The sequence below is a fragment of the Neomonachus schauinslandi genome, chromosome 8, assembly GCF_002201575.2.
Source record: "Neomonachus schauinslandi chromosome 8, ASM220157v2, whole genome shotgun sequence".
Lineage (NCBI taxonomy): Eukaryota > Metazoa > Chordata > Mammalia > Carnivora > Phocidae > Neomonachus > Neomonachus schauinslandi.
The window spans coordinates 79,240,357-79,258,083 of NC_058410.1; the positions used below are offsets into that span (position 1 = coordinate 79,240,357).

General features: G+C 36.1%; 1 pseudogene; it reads left to right on the plus strand.

Moving 5' to 3' along the window:
* Positions 1 to 436: 436 nt before the first annotated feature.
* Positions 437 to 936, plus strand: LOC110583579 (annotated as a pseudogene).
* Positions 937 to 17,727: the final 16,791 nt, after the last annotated feature.

A 17,727-nucleotide genomic window follows, 5' to 3' on the forward strand; every position in this document is an offset into this window, starting at 1 on the left:
TCTTTTGCTCAAGCCCCAAATCCATATAATCAGCCCTTCCAGTGCTTCATTTAGAGAAAAACACACAGCCAGCTGATTCACTTCACTCTGTCACTGTTGACCTCAAGTTCTAGAACACTATAAACAACCTCAAGGAGATACTGATTTATAGAGTAAAGGCCCAATTTTATTAATGTACAATAAAGAATGTATCTTTCCACTTACCAGGAAGCATGTTTTGCCATATTTAACCTCCAATATCTCCTCCACGGACAATCTTCTATAGAGAACTGTGATGCTGAGAGGTTCCTCCTCTCCCAAGACCAGAGTTGGTATTCTCTCTGAGGTGCATTCTGGGGACTCAGGGGGATCCTGCTGCTGCTGTAGCCTGAGGGAAGCGAGAAGAGTCAGAGAGGCCCTGGCCCACCCATTCACCTGTACCCCTGTTGGGTTCACCATGCAGCCCGCTTCAGCAAAGTGGTATGATAGAAGGGACTACATCTTCATTAAATTTTGTGTTGAAGATAGTAAAGATATTAATGTAAATTTTGAAAAATCCAAACTTACATTCAGTTGTTCTGGAGGAAGTGATAATTTTAAACATTTACATTAAATTGATCTTTTTCACTGGATTGGTCCAAATGATTCCAAGCATAAAAGAACGGACAGATCAATTTTATGTTGTTTACAAAAAAGGCGAATCTGGTCAGTCATGGCCAAGGTTAACAAAAGACAGGGCAAAACTTAATTGACTTAATGTGGACTTCAATATTGGAAAGACTGGGAAGATGATTCAGATGAAGACACATCAAATTTTGATCATTTCTCTGAGATGATGAACAACATGGGTGGTGATTAGGATTTGATTTATCGGAAGTAGATGGAGAAGATGATGTTTCACAAGACAGTGATGATGCCAGCTCTGGAGTAAGGAATGTGGTCATCACCAGATTTTGAGAAAGAAAAACAACTTTTCTGCAAGATTTCATAAATGAAGGAATTCCTGAGTTGATAGCTCTAAAGGCAGAAGCTGTATTTGCCTCTGTTAAGCCACTTTTCAACCCGTTTGTTTTTGTAAACTTTTCACCACGGGTTGATATGTACCATTGAATGGAGCAATTTTAAGTCAGCTAAGGCAATAACTTTATGCATGAACTTTTCCCAGACTTCCATGATGCTATTGAGGTCCTAGGTAATTGATACAGCCATTGTGATAAATAAAAGCATTTCACCTCAGTCTCCTTTACTTCATAATGTAGACACTGACATGATAGGAAGCTCTTGGCTTAGAAGAAAGATAACTAAATTTTAGATTTTTAGAACATGGACTCAAAGTGGCTAATGAAACAAATTGTTTGATACCTTAAACTGGTAACTTGTTCCTCTGGTATATCCTCCAGAATTATTCCATTAACATTTTATTTTTCAAAAAATTTACTTCACGTTATTGTAAGTAATCACTGGTCAGTGTTCCAGATGTATCTTAGCTAAAACTAGTGAATGCCTTAACGTTGATGGTTTTGAAGCCTGTACATTTAGTATTGTTTGACCCTTAAACTTTTACATCTCTTAGCATGGAGGACAAAGAAAGGTTGTACATTGTTGCTAGAAAGTGTACATTTAGACCAAATTTGCATTTGGCAAATGAGTGAAAAAATGTTGATATGCTATTGGATGTTTTTATTTCTTTTTTTTTATTCAGCTTATCCCAGGCTGAAAGCCTCAATTTATGTTCATGACAGTGGGGATTTTTTTTTAATGTTTACATTCTTTCTAATACATTGTTGGAAGACAAAAAAAGAGAGAGAGAGAGAGAGAAAGAAAAAGAAAAAGAAAAGAAAAGAAAAAAGTACCAGGATACTAAATCCTGCACCTAAACTCCTATAATAGTTCTCAATTACTTCTCAGATTAGGTCCAAAATCCTAATGCAATTACTATTAAATATCTGATCTCAAAATCAACTTAATTTTCTATAATTCAACTTAATTTCTGTCTCTATTTTATCATTGTGGGTGAAACATCTTATTTCTTTCAAGGGTCATCACCACTCCCCATACTCACCTCCCAGGGATTTGTTATAGTACTAGAGTCTTAAGTAGTGTCAAGGCAAGAGTTGAGGGAAGGAGGACAATGTACTCCTTGGCTTTGCTGCAGTAGTTTGACAATGAAATACATATCACCCAGGTGGTTGGGCTACTCCAGATCCAGTGATTTCAACTATTCTGTGCCAGCTGGGACACAGAGTATTTTGGAGAAATTGCCCATGGCTCCATCTTCCTAGACACACCACATACCTCTCTGTGGTGACTTGCTAGATCCCCTTGGTCTGCCACAAGGCTGTCCTGTTCACAAGACCCACCAACACCTCTCTCTCTCTCTTTCTCTTTTCATGTTTTTCTCACTTTTCCTCTTCCTTCCTCTCTCTATCCTCTATGTATCACTCCAATGTCTATTCTCTCTACAGTTCAGGAGTTTATTTTGGGGGATCATAGATGGGAGCCTCCTGCTCCCCTTGGCTTCCTTCAATATATATTGCATATAGGTTCTGGAAATAAAAATTATAAGGACTTACAGGTCTTGTCCTGTTTTCTTCTCTACCACATCCCATCCCCAAAACAGTGAGCACAGAGCCCACTAGCTTCTTGAATGGAGAGACAGGTAAAGGTGGAAAAATTATGCCTTAATATCAATACCACAAGATTTATAATTTTACTTCCACGGCATCTCCTCACCCATATACATTTTCCTTACATTCCTATAGCATCAGATGGTTCATAGCTTCCTGAATGAATTTGCTCATTTGTATTTCCTAATCTTTGAACAGTTGTGTTTGTCCTCTGTCTGCTTAGAATGACTCTTAATGTGTAAACCGAAATGTGTGCATTATGATGAGAGAGAAGGAGCCAAGGATGCCTCTGCTGTCACCTTCATACATAGGTGTATCACCCTTCTCCCAGAGGGCGGCAGCTATTTGGTCATGGACCAGTTAAGAAGTCAGTGTAAATCTCTGCATTAAATGGTAATAAAGCTTAATATTTTTTTTCCAGATAAAAACAAACCTATATCTATCTACATACATATATCTTTATATACTCACATGTATGTATGTGTATATGCACGTATACACATGCATAGATGTATTTTTAGAAGTGGGAACATTTTGCTTAACCTTCACATGGATCTGTTGAGACCATTTTGTAAACCCTATAACATGCATGAATACTACTTTGAAGACCTCTACTTAACATACATTCACCTCAAACATTTTATATATTTGAGCTGCCATCTTAGTGTTGTCACCAACCTTTTAGACATGTTACAACTCATTACTCCCCAGCTTATATTAAATACTTGATGAATTTTGGGAGACTGATTATTCACTTGATAGTAATTGTGACCACATCAGTGTTACCAACAGAGCCTCCACAAACCATTTCTTCCTGTGACTTACCTTTGAAGATGGATAAACACATGTTTTGTGAAGATGATGTTTACTTTCAATATCATACAGTGACATTTTCTGATCTTCTAAATTTTGAGGATGGAGCCCCCTATGCAGTTTAGAACTCATCTACAGAGACCCCTAGTTAAACCCCTTTGGGAAAGAGTTTTTAATAGTAAGAGCTTAGAGGGGTATCTGGGTGGCTCAGTTGGTTAAGCATCTGCCTTTGACTCAGGTCATGATCCCAGGGTCCTGGAATCAAGCCCCGTGCAGCATAGAGCTCCCTGCTCAGTAGGGAGACTGCTTCTCCCTCTCCCTCTGCCCCTCCCAATGATCGTGCTCTCTCTCTCTCAAATAAATAAATAAAATCCTTTAAAAAATAATAAAAACTTAGATTATTATCCTCAATGATTTTTTTAACCTCCATCTACAGTGTGTATCTTTATATAGCTTTTATTTTCATGGTTATCAACCACAGGTAAGCCCTAAATATAACCTAGAGATTCTTCTAGGTTCATTGGTCTACTCCTCTGACTTGGTTCATGGCATCTATTCTAAATCTTGTTAAGGTTATTAGTGATGTTATGTTGCTGAATTATATGAATAACTTCTGGTTCTTATTTTGACCTATCAGCCATTGTCAGACTATTTTGCCCTAGGATGACCATTATCTCTCAGAGAAGCAGCTCTTTCAGTAATCAGACACTGACAAGTTAACCTTTACCTGTCAAGGATTCAATTAAGACTCCTTGCAATAAAAGACATTTTTCTTTATTTTTAAAGTTTTTAATTCCAGTACAGTTAATATTAAGTGTTACATTAATATTAGATGTACAATATAGTGATAATTCAATAATTCCATACATCACCCTGTGTTCATCAGGACAAGTGCTCTCTTTAAGCCCCGTCACCTATTTCACTCCCCCCACTCCCCTCTGGTGACCATCAATTTGTTCTCTATAGCTAAGAGTCTGTTTCTTGGTTTGTCTCTCTCTCTTTTTATTCCTTTGCTTGTTTGTTTTGTTTCTTACATCCCACATATGAGTAAAATCATATGGCATTTATCTGAAAGACATTTCTCTTGATCAGGGTTCTACTCATACAGCCTTAAATTTGCCATTCCCCACCTCTTACTCTTTATTCCAACCACACCAATTTCCTCATGTCTTGAGTTTTTGCAAATGCTACTCCTCTCTGTTATGCCCTTTCCACATCCTTCACTTCTAACATGCAGCACAGGGATCTGGAAAGCCATGTCTATGCACCCACAGTTATTCTCCTTCCGTTGTCTGGTTCTCCGTCTTCTCATCTCCAAGAACTTCCTCTGTGACAGCAATTTAAAAAAAAAAATTAAGATTTTATTTATTTGACAGAGAGAGAGCACAAACAGGGGGAGCGGGAGAGGGAGAAGCAGGCTCCGTGCTGAGCAGGGAGCCCCACGTGGGGCTCTATCCTAGGATCCTGGGATCATGACCTGAGCCAAAGGCAACTGAGCCACCCAAGCACCTCTAAATTGTTTTATTATCTGTTTATTTACTGGTTTTTCCATAAGATAGTACACTCTTTTGCATAGTTTAGGCACTTGCAAAAAATAGCCATTCAATAAATGATAAATAGATTAATAGATAATAGATTAAAGAATGAATCTCCATTTTCCCCACTTTTCCTTTTTTCCTAACTTTTTCACATGTAAATATTTTGAAACTTTAAAAGTGAAATTATTTTTAAAAAATCAGAATCTCCTAACCATGATATGCTAGTATTTCTAAATACAGGAATACAAGTATTTTTGCTTTCAGTTTCAAAACTGTTTAATATTGTTGACATTAAAACCAAAATTGCTTTCCTAAATATGTTAGAAAATGAATTAATATGTTGAATAAAACAGAAATCAGAGCTTTTTAGACCATTTAATATTTAAAAATTTAAAAATAAGATGCACAATATAAATTTTCATTTTTCTAAAATTCTCTTAAAAAGTCTTGCTAGTATTCTACAGTCACTGCAGAGCTGCAATATAATTTGTAAGGCAGGAAGGTGTAAATACTATGCTTTGCTTATTAATTCCCTGAATTAGAACAGTTCTTCAAGGAAAAACAACTAAATTGCTGTCAGCATGAAGAAATTGGATTCGGTGATGACTGCTATCTTTAAAGCTTGTGACCTTACATTATTCTGTCATATGCTTAAAGGCAATGGAAGTACTCTAAATTAATTTTAGGGCTACACAAAAATGTTTCCTTTAATCACAGAATCCAAGGGCAGGATGCCTCCCGGTGTTCTGCTATCATGTTTTTAATCTTCATAACATGATTCTGTAATGTGTCCTATTTATAGCAAAAATTCTGCAAATTTTTCCAGAACTATTTTTTTTAAATCTTGGCAATAAAATGTACCTCTTTGTACCTCCTCCCAATGCTTCTCTGAAATAAGGAAAAAACTATTTCTTTGCATTGTATGTTCAATCAACCTGTCTTCTCCCAGTGTTTAAAGATGCCTTTAGGATTGCCAACAGACAAACAGTGATGCCATATGTCTTTAATATCCTTGTGTGTTTTCAAAGTGGCAGAAACTTAATGAGAGTTTAACTTGTGCCAAGCACTTAAATTTTCACAGTAACCCTTTATGTGTCATCACTCACTTTATGGATAGCGAAACTGAGTTTTATAAAAGTTTAGTAACTTGCCCAAGGCCAGTCATCTAGTAATGGAAATGAGATTTTATAGAGCCAAATTTACAGAAATGTGGTGTAATCATAGATAATCATTATCTCCTTGCCTTCCTCCTACAAATTAAACAAAAATGACCCCAAAATTATTAAAATTTGTGGAAAAATTACATCAGTCTTAGACACTATGTAAAAAATGAATTATTATGCCAACTATGCCAAAGAATTTCTAGATATGATGCAGGTATGACTAAAAATAAACCATTGAGGACATGGGCGCCTGGGTGGCTCAGTTGGTTAAGCGACTGCCTTCGGCTCAGGTCATGGTCCTGGAGTCCCGGGATCGAGTCCCGCATCGGGCTCCCTGCTCGGCGGGGAGCCTGCTTCTCCCTCTGACCCTTCCCCCTCTCATGTGCTCTCTGTCTCTCTCATTCTCTCTGTCTCAAATAAATAAATAAAATCTTTAAAAAAAAAATAAATAAAATAAAATAAACCATTGAGGACAAACATTATCTCTTGTGGGGAAAGTAGTACCATATCCCTGAAAGCAAAGAGAGACAATGCTAAGAGCTTGGAAAATACTGAACTGTCTCCTGATGCAGCAGGTTACACCCTGCATTAGAGACATAGGGACACAGTCCAGGAGATTAAGCCCATCTGGGCAGAAGACTAGCTATGGGAAACATCTTACAGGTGCAGAAATTTTTCTAAAGACAGAGAGGATTCCAGGTAAAGAGGGATTATATAGCCACCATCAGCTCACTCATCACTTTAATCAAGCTAGTGGATCACCTAAGCAGAACTGACAGATTGAAGAAAATTAGAAGATAAAAATATTACCATAATAAAAATTATTGTATTTGGTATCTCTATTTCTATTTCTTCCATTCTTTCTTGATCTTACTCCAACATGACTTTTACCTCCATTTCTCCACTGAAATGTCTCTTGTCAGGATCACTAATGACTTTAAAGTTGCTGAGTCAAATAATCATCTTCCGGCTCTCGTACCACCTGACCTATTAGCAGCATTTGATCCAGCTGATCACCCCTTTCTCCTTAAATTATTCCTTCCCTTGGCTTCCAGGCTCGCCTAATGTTTTTCCTACCACTTGTTCCCATCTCAGTCTCTACAGCTTGCCCTACATCCTCATGCTTAATGTCATAGTGCCTGTACTCAGTTCTTGGTTGTCTTTGTCAAATTCACTCTCTCTTGGTGATCTCATCTAGTCTCTAATCACTGATGATAACTCTCAAAAGTATGTCTCTAATCTGAGTTTCTATGGTGGTCTCCATACACATGTCCAATTGCCTACTCAATCTATTTTCTTGGATAGCTTGTAGGAGTCTGAAGCGTAAATATCCAAAGTGGAATTTCTGAACTTTTCCCACAAATTTGTACTACTTAAAGTCTCACCCATTTCAGTTAATGAGAATGCAACCTTTTAATTACTTACGCCAAAACCTAAGAAAATCTGTGAGCGAATATTGGATTTTTTGTTTATTTGTATTTAAATACTAATTAGAGTGAATATATAGGAACAGACACCAAAAGAACAGAGATAAAGATGAGGAGGCATTTTATTCTCTATGTTAATGACTTTTGAATCATATGAATGCATTACCTGTACAAAAGCTACATGTAAAATTTCATAGGCTGAAGTGAATATGGATATATTACTCATAAAGACAATGATAAATAAGATGTTAAAATATGACCTCCCTCGAAGAAATAAAAGTTGCATATTCCCATTCTCTTACAAGGAAGAATTAGAATTTTATTATCTGCATAATGATCCATAGCATAAAAACAACACAATCTTTAGCTTTATCATTTGCTACCAATAAACAGTTTATATAGATGAATTACTTTTAAAAATCAGTATTTATTAATCTATTTCTGTGAGTACTTATTGCTTCTTGTGTCACCAGTCAATAGTATTTATCTTCTAAATAGTTCATAAAATTTAGATGAGCAATAAAATGAGAAATAAGGACAGCCCAATTTCGGTTTTATTACTCGTGTTTTAATTTCTGTTCTTAAATTTCAAAACATGACAAATCACACTTTACTATTTATATTTTAATTGTAATTTCTGCTTACAATAAATGTTTTGGTTATATTTTGAAACATACAATAGTAGGATACCCCCCCACCTCCACCACCAAGGGAGAGACTAATAAAATGCTAAGAATTAAAGATATTGAAAATAAATTCATCATTAATCCCATGGTGTAGGGTAAGGAGAATTTAGAAGAAAAAATATGGAAGCTGTAGGTTTCCCTTCATTGAAATCCAAACAATCAGTGGTAGAAAAGCTGTGAAGTTCTGCTTTCAGCTCCAATGTATAAAGAGCTTGGAAGTCATTACTCCCATGACAAACTGAAAATAAGCTCCTATTCTTGGACCTATTAGAGAATTAGGGTCCAGGGTAAGCCCTGAAATCTGGAGAGAAAGGTTAATATACAGAATCTCAACTAAGATCAGCCTACCTAGAGCAGAAGACATTATAGCCATAAAGCGATTGGAGTACTTAAACAATTTGGACAGACTCTTGAAGGCTTAGTTTGGAACTCTGTAAGCAAAGTATCAGGCCAACATTTCTAAGGGGCTTTTTGGCTCCATAAAATCAACCTTAGTTCCTTAAAACTGTCTGGTCATATCTGAGTCTATACATGCTTCTTAAATATGACATTCCAGTCAAAGCCTTGGTAAAATAACCAATGCTTCCAATGATATCCTGTTACAAGAACAAATTCTTATAGAACTTATGCTAATAATTGTAATTACCATGAAAGAAAGAACACTCATTGAGACTTTTCTGAATTTCAGAGAGTTCAGGTTGGAGAGAAAAGTTAAATGCTTCAGTTTATTCACAAACACTTTATTGCATTTCTGTAAGTCATAGATTTCTTAAGAGAAAGTTCCCTTCATCTGAAGAGCAAACGTTAGAGAACCAGCAATATTTCAAACAAGAGTCACAAAAATTATAATCATCTTCCTCAATTTATTTAGTCCCATGTTATTAATTCTTACTCAGTTTCAATGCAGCCTTTTTAGTTAGTTCTAGAAATTCTTATCCATTTTAGTTTTATGATCTTAAAGATATCAATACCTGTATTTGTCAAAAGCCCTTTTCATGAATCTCCTTGAAGATGAAACACATTTCACCAGAGAATAAGAACAATAACTATAAATGATAAAAGACTCAAAAATGGACATTGTTAAAGATCTGATGAGATTTCATTATAATATAGCTGACAAGGAAATCCAGTTATTTCTGTGACACGTAACACTTCAATAATCACAATTTCAAGCGATGGCCTTATACCAAAACATATTAAAACTTTTAGGAATTGCATATAACCTCTAGAATATAGCATTTACCCAAGCAGCATAACCTAAGGCTTATCATTTGTTTAACAATGCTTGTGGAGTAACTTTACATACCAAATAAAAAGGCCTAATTAGAGACTTCATTTACAATTCAAATTTCAGAGAAGTTTGTTAAAAGCCTCAGAAAATTTTAAAGCACACTCCTAAATAAGATTACAGATAATCAAGGACCTGATAAAGACAAAACATAAAAACTTTTTTGTGGGCAGATAAAGGAAAGAGAAAATAAAAACTTTACATTTTCTTATCAAGAACAGATCAAGGATCCAAGAAAACTTTGAGACAAAGCAGAAGTTCAATCTTAAAGCAGTATACTTTTAAAATCCATTCATTTCAACCTTAGTCCATCCTGAGGGCATATAAAATTCCTTTCCAAAGATTTCCCTTCTTTTCATCAGTCTTAATTATATTTAGCAGAATTTTAACTCTTAGAAACCTTAGACTCCAGTGAAAACTAAGTAGTAACCAACTGTGAATTGTTACATCAGAATTCTTTAGATGGCAAATTTATGAATCAATTAAGCACAAATCATGTTTTCCAACAGATTCAAATATCCTTAGTTTCTCTGCAATAAGAAGTCAAAAGCAGATAAACCTTATGTTTAGTAATCAATGCTTTAGTATTTTATCTCATTTGGAAAAGACTTAGATGTCCAATGAACTCAATTTATCATCCAAGCAAAACTTTAAAGTTTCAGGTTACCAAAGACTTTGAAAGCTATCTTAACAATTACCCATGAAACTTTGAGACAAAGTTAACCATCATTTTAAGTGATGTTTTTGCTGACAAGTTGCAACAAAAATCATGTTCTTATTTGACCTTAAGTAAACGTTGGTAGAATAACAGTACTTTATATAATGCTGATAACTATGAACACGTGTCTATCTTAAATAAACCAACAAACTTACATTAGTTTAAATACCAAATATGTTCCACCCAAGTCCACTTAAAAGTCAATCAGTTTTTTTCCCATTGTCAATTTTTACCTGGGGCACTGGTGGGTAAATCTGAAGTGGGCAGTGCAAGTCCAAGGGTTTACTCCTTGACAGTGAGGGGAGGAGGAGGAGCCAATGGTGCTGGAAGCACCCAGGATGGTGTAGGAGCCACTTATGTAGGCGCTACCCAAGGTGGTGCAGAAATAGGAGTGGGAGGGGGAGGCAGAAAAGGGGAGGTGCTGCCAACAAGGCTAAAGGCAGATAAAAACCCAGAGGGCAGAGAAAGAGGAATCCTGGTCCTAAAGCTTGTCAGCTCAGACAGATGAGCAGACCCATATTTTTTCCACCAGCAAGTGGAAATAGGCAGTCCATGTCAGGCTGGAGAAGACTAGGAACTTCCCCAAAACAAAGGGAGTTTTGGCAGCTGCTTGGGAATAGTCCTTCAAGTCTCCGTTCTGAGGTAGACTAGCCAGAGACAATTGGCTCCAAATATAATAGCCATTAACCCAGGAAATGAATAAGGGAGAAATCCCCACATTACAAGAGTAACCTGGGTCTATTAGGAAGAATAGTGAGAGAGCCAGTGTCCCTTTCCTTAGGGATGGCCTGTGTTTGCTCCAGCAACCTGGATTTATTAGGAGGAGGCCTATTTAGTAAATCATCCAATATGTCAGGAGGAGGTTTACTAGCCTGGTTTTTGGCCAAACACATTCTGCAAGAGGCCTGTAGGTTGGGGTCCTCATTTAGGACCGTGAAGTCCTGGACCTAGGGTATCTCTGTCCATTTGCCCTCTTTCCTGCAGGAGAGATTTAACTGATAGGTCACATTGAAGCTTGATGTCCTATTAGTGGGCCATTTTTCCTCATCTCCTAAGGAGTACTGAGCCCATGCAGTGTTATAGAAGATAACATTTGAATCAATAGACTGAGTAAGGCAGATTGCCTTCCCTAAGGTGAATGGGATTCATCCAATCAAATGAAGGCCTGACTAAAACAAAAAGGCTGACTAAGGGAGAATTCCTTCTGCCTGACTGCCTTAGAGCTAGGACATCAGTCTCTTCCTGCTTTTAGACTCAACTGAGTCCTGGTTCTCAGTCTTTTGAACTGGAACTAGAATTATATCATCAGCTTTTCCATGTCTCCAGCTTGCTGACTGCAGGTTTTGAAACTGGCCAGTCTCCAGAATCATCTGAGTCAAATCCTTATAATAAATCCTTATAATAAATAAATGGATAGATGAGAGGTGATAGAAAGAGAAAGAAAGAAAGAAAAAAAGAAAGAAGAAAGAGAAAGGAAGAAAGAAAAGAAAGAAAGAAAGAGAAAAAGAGAAAGAAAGAAAGGAAGACATCCTGTTGATTCTGTTTCTTTGGGGAACTCTGACTACTATATATCCTAAAATGAAATGAAAAAACACAGTCTGAATAGACAAAACAAATATCAGAAACAGATATGACATAAGTTTGGAATGATAAGTCAGGGAACTGGTAGATATGAAAGCATAATTATGATTAATATGTTAAGAGTTATAATGGAAAATGTAGATAACATGCAAGAACAGATGGGTAGTATAGGCTGAGAGAAAGAAATTCAAAGAAAGAATAAAAAAGAAATTCTAGATATAGGAACATAGAGGCAGAAATGCCTTATTGGGCTCATTGGTAGACTTAACACAACTGAGGAAGGAATAAGTGAGCTTGATATGTCACCCTGAAATGCAAAGAGAAATGCAAAGAGAAAAAATAATTTTTTTAAAAAGAGAATAAGCAATCTTTTACATGTAGCTGTCCAGTTATCCAAGCACTATTTACTGAAAAGGTTGTCTTTTTTCCATTTTATACTCTTGCCTCCTTTGTCATAGATTAATTGACCATATAAGTGTGGGTTTATTTCTGGACTCTCTGTGTTGTTTTCTTGATCTAAGTGTCTGTTTTTGTGCTAGTACCATACTGTTTTGATTGTTATAGCTTTGTAGTGTATCTTGAAATCTGGGACTGTGATACCTCCAGCTTTGTTCTTCTTTCTCAAGATAACTTTGGCTATTTGAGGTCTTTGGTGGTCTATGCAAATTTTAAGATTATTTGTTCTAGTTCTGTTCTAGTTATGCTAAGTGAAATAAGTAAAACAGAGAAAGACAAATACCACACTGTTTCACTTATATGTGGAATCTAAACAACAAAACAAATGAACAAACAAAAACAAACAAGGAAACCCCCCACCCAGACTCTTAAATACAGAGAACAAACTGGTGGTTGCCAGAGGGTAGGTCAGTGGGGGGATGCGCAAAGTAGATAAAGGGGATTAAGACATACAAACATATTTATAAAATAAATAAGATATGGAAAGTACAGCATAGAGAATATATTCAATAATACTTTAATAACTTTTTATGGTGACAGATAATGACTATACTTATTGCAGTAAGCATTATATAGAATTGTCAAATCAATATCTTGTACACCTGAAACTAATATAATATTGCATATCAGTTATGCTTTAATAATAATTTTTTAAAAATGAAAAAACTCACATAACAAGAAAGATAATCTGAATATGTCTATATCGATTAAAGAAATTGAACCAATAATTAAAAACCTTCCTAAATAGAATGCACCAAGATCATATGGTCTAAATGGTTAATCCTGCCCAACATTTGTGGAAGAAATGATACCAATTTTTCAAAATCTTTCCCAGAAAATACGATCAGGGAATACTTGCTAACTCATTATATGAGGTTAGCATTACCCTAATACCAAAACCAGGTAAATACATAACAAGAAAGGAAAACTACCGACCAATATCTCTGATGAGTATAGATGAAAAAATTCTTAACAAAATTTAGCAAAATTGAATTAAAAAGTATATAAAAAGAGTTATACACTACAACCAAGTGATATCTATTCCAGCTAAGCAAGGCTGGATCAGTATTCAAAATCAATCAAAATCCACTACATCAAAGGATAAAGAAGAAAAATCAATAGTTGTATCAATTGACATAGAAAATGCACTTGGCAAAAGCTGGCAAACATTTAAGATAAAATGTTTCAGCACACTAGGAATAGAGGGCATCTTCCTCAAGTTCATGAAGAATATTGACAAAATACCTATAGCTAACATCATACTTACTGGTGAGGAACTGGATACTTTCCCTGCCAGATCACAACAAGGCAAGAATGCTCGCATTTCACCATGCCTTTTAAACATCCTACTAGGAATCTAAGCTAGTACAATAAGACAAGACAAGGAAATAAAATGTATACAGATTGGAAAGGAAGAAATAAAACCGTCTTTTCTCACAACTGACATGATTATTTATGTATACAATCAAAAAAGAATCAACACACACACACACACACATACACACACACAAACCCTCCTGGAACTAACAATCCATTATTAAAAGACACAGGTTACTAAATTTGTATATAAACTCAATTGCTTCCCTATCTACCAGCAGTGAACAAGTAGAATTTGAAATTAAAAACAATGCCATTTAAATTAGCATCAAAAATGAAATAATTAGGTAAAAATCTAAAATGATATGTCCAGGATCTATATCCAGATAACTGCAAAACTCTGACTAATGAAATCAGAGACGTGACTTAGTGTAATGTGACCATACACTGTCCTCAGACTTGCCTCAATGGATTGCATTATTTTAGAATGTTCTCATAATTCTTCTGTAAAGACAAGCATCATCTTCTAGTGAAAATAAAACTCCTTTAAATGTATATTTTGCTACTTCTACACTCTTTTAACATGGTACACAATTATTAGTGGGGCAGGTATAGTGACAGGAAACAACACATGCTAACATTTTATAGATAAAACTGAGGACAGATATGGGAGAAATAGACTGGAGATCCCACTGAGTCATGAATATATTCTACAACTTTTAAGAGTCTTGACTGATCATGTAGATTATCTTCTGAGTGAAAATCTGGTACATTGATCATGACCTGATTTTATATTTCACCTTTTCTCTATCTTCCAAGTTTCAGTTTGTACATCTGTAAAGTGAGACTGGAGATATTTGCCTTGTGGGGCTTTGTGAGGGTCAGAGATTATGTACATCTGTTCCCTAGCCTTTAGTGAGTGCTTCATTAAGGATGACTTGGATTCTGTCAGGAACAATAGGTTCTGATTATTACAAAGACTTTGAGGGTTGTGGTGTCGGTAGAAAATAGGGAGTGGGATCCATATGTTAGAGTAGGAAGACTATGGGGAAAAGTCTGATAGATCTCGGTCTAGAGAGGTTTGTATTTTCAGCTTGCAGGACAGTCTGAAAAGACAGCTGAGGAATTAAACTCTAGCTTTGTTTATAGGGGTTAGGAATAATGACGACTCATAAAATTTTTAAAATTCTTTTTTTTTAAGATTTTATTTATTTATTTGACAGAGAGAGACAGCAAGAGAGGGAACACAAGCAGGGGAAGTGGGAGAGGGGGAAGCAGGATTCCCGCTGAGCAGGGAGCCCCATGCGGGGCTTGATACCAGGACGTGGGATCATGACCTGAGCCAAAAGCAGACGCTTAACGACTGAGCCACCCAGGCTCCCCAAGAATTCTTATATTTTGTAATTTTCCTTTTATCTATATCCCCATGGTGGGAAAAGATAACAACATATAAGGACTTATAACACTGAGTAAATGTTTATGGGATACATACAGCAGAGCAGCTATTGTCTGATGAACTGACTGAGAACATTAGAAACAGGGTGAAGAGAAGACATTTATTAACTCTGCTGAAGTCCAGTTATGAATAACATGGCAGATGATTGAAAATAGCCCTCCCCCAGATACTCATACAAGAGATCCTAGCTGTGCAAGAGTTTTAGAAAGTCCATCTAGGAGTCAGAGGCAAGATCAGTGTTACCATCAGCTGAGTCTTGCCAATAAAAGCTTCAATAACTAATATTTATTGAACACTTAGTAAATCCTATCCCTCTACCACACATCTATAGGGATTCTCTATCAAATCTCTAGAACAACTCAGTGACATCAATTCTTTTATCACCATTTTGCTGATATAGAAACTGAGTTTTCAGGAAGCTTAATATTTTGACTTGGTCACAAAACTAGTAAGAGATGGTGCAAGGAGTTGGAACCAGGATCGTCTGATTTTAATCTCAAACTCTTACCCACTATACTTTATTGTTGTTTAAGATAATAGCTCTGAACATCATAGAATAAATTCATTTCAAGGATAATAATAGCTCCTATCTATTGAGCACTTAATGTATCTCAAGTATTGCTCTGCTCACATAATTTCATTTAATTCTCATTAAAACCCTAGGATTTTTTTTCTAGGTTTCATTTTTTCCCCCATTTTACAAAAGAAGACACTGAGGCTTATAGAAATTAGGTTATTTGCCCAAGGACATAGGCTTATACAAGAGCAGAGACTGGAATCCAGTTCTGTCTTACTCCCAGATTCATAGTTTTTACACTGCGAAAATCAATGGCATTAAAATCAGACGAGAAAGACATCACTAGTTTTTGTAGAAGATCCTTGTTATACCAACTATAACAAAATATGAAAACCATGACCATAAGGTAACCTACGGGACCTGCCTTATTACTTTATGGTCACACTTTATAATTATTCAACAAGTATTATTGAGCTGCTACTATGAACGATGCTCAACATTGTACATATAATTGATCAGATGAATCTCATGATAGCTCCAACTCAAAGACTGGTTCAATTCTTTATGGTATTTTCCTTCATGTGACTATATTTTTGTCAAGGTTGTTTTCCCTTCTCATATAGCTTAACTCTGCCCTTGCACCAAAAGAAACATTTCTCATTATAATTTGGGCTATAAAAGGATAGTGGCACAACATTGTTTTGTTTCGCAGGTGAGGAATGAGCATGTTCACAACAGCACAGAGGAAACGAAAGTCCTCTTTCTGGCCAAAAAACTCACACGTAGTTTTCTCTTCGGTTTTTGAACACAGCAGCTGCTCTGAATTTAACTGAAGCCGAGAATATTGTCAAAATGAAAACAGTATTCATTAAGATAGTCTGTTGCATCCCAGGCCAAATTTGCTATTATATGTTAAAGTAAAGAAAACATGATGCTGTGCTGTTTATAAGATGGAGGTAATTTCCTGGGGTTATTTATAAATCATTAGCAGAGCTTGTCTGTGGTTGTCAGGGTGGACATCCACAGATAGGGATTCACTTTAGAACATAATTATGACAGCCAGGATAATGTGTGAGCAAGAGAATTTACTTTGATAGATGAAGCTATACAAGAAAATTTTGTGTGTTTCACTGATTATTATTATTTTTTTTTAAGATTTTATTTATTTATTTGACAGAGACAGACACAGCGAGAGAGGGAACACAAGCAGGGGGAGTGGGAGACGGAGAAGCAGGCTTCCCACCGCGCAGGGAGCCCGATGCGGGACTCGATCCCAGGACCCTGGGATCATGACCTGAGCTGAAGGCAGCCGCTTAACCGACTGAGCCACTCAGGCGCCCCGTGTGTTTCACTGATTATTAAAACATTACTGGATGACTGCAGAAGGCTAGAGAAACTCAGAAAAGGAGAAAGTGTGAATCACCGGTACCCTTGACTCCCGGAGACAACTACTCAGCATTTTTAGTCTTTTTAAATCATATGTAATTTTACATAGTTGAGATCTAAGTGAAAACAGTGTATTTTTCATTTGAATTCAATTAGCCAACATATAATACATCACTAGTTTCAGATGTAGAGTTCAGTTATTCATCAATTGTGTATAACACCCAGTGCTCATCACATCACGTGCCCTCCTTAATGCCCATCACCCAGTTACCCCCAAAACAGTGTTTTAACTTAGTTATGAGCATTCAGCAGTCTTTTGTAGCCATCATTTATTTTGAATGGATGTTTTATAATTTTGTTATGGTTCCCCAGTGGTAAGTCATTTAAAGAAATCCAACTCTAATGTATTTATCTCAAAACCTTAATTTAATAATTTATAATGAGCAATATAATTATTTTTTCAGTAATATTTATTCAGTAATTTCAACCAATTGGTAAACTCTATCCTCCTCAGGAGAACCAGCCATTGTTCTGATTAAAATGATCACTGCATACCTTTAATATGAATGCTCAGCCACCACATTTACTATCAAGTGCTCTCCCATGGTCAGATCTATGCATGTGTAAAATATGTGTGCTATATATATGTGTGTGTCTTTTTATAAGTTGGATGAGAGTCTTTAGGGAAAAATCATATTTGCAATTTTATCCTTTCTGTATTTTTTTAAAATGACGTTTAGGTCTGTGAGATTCATTCACACTCTGAGCTTCTTGT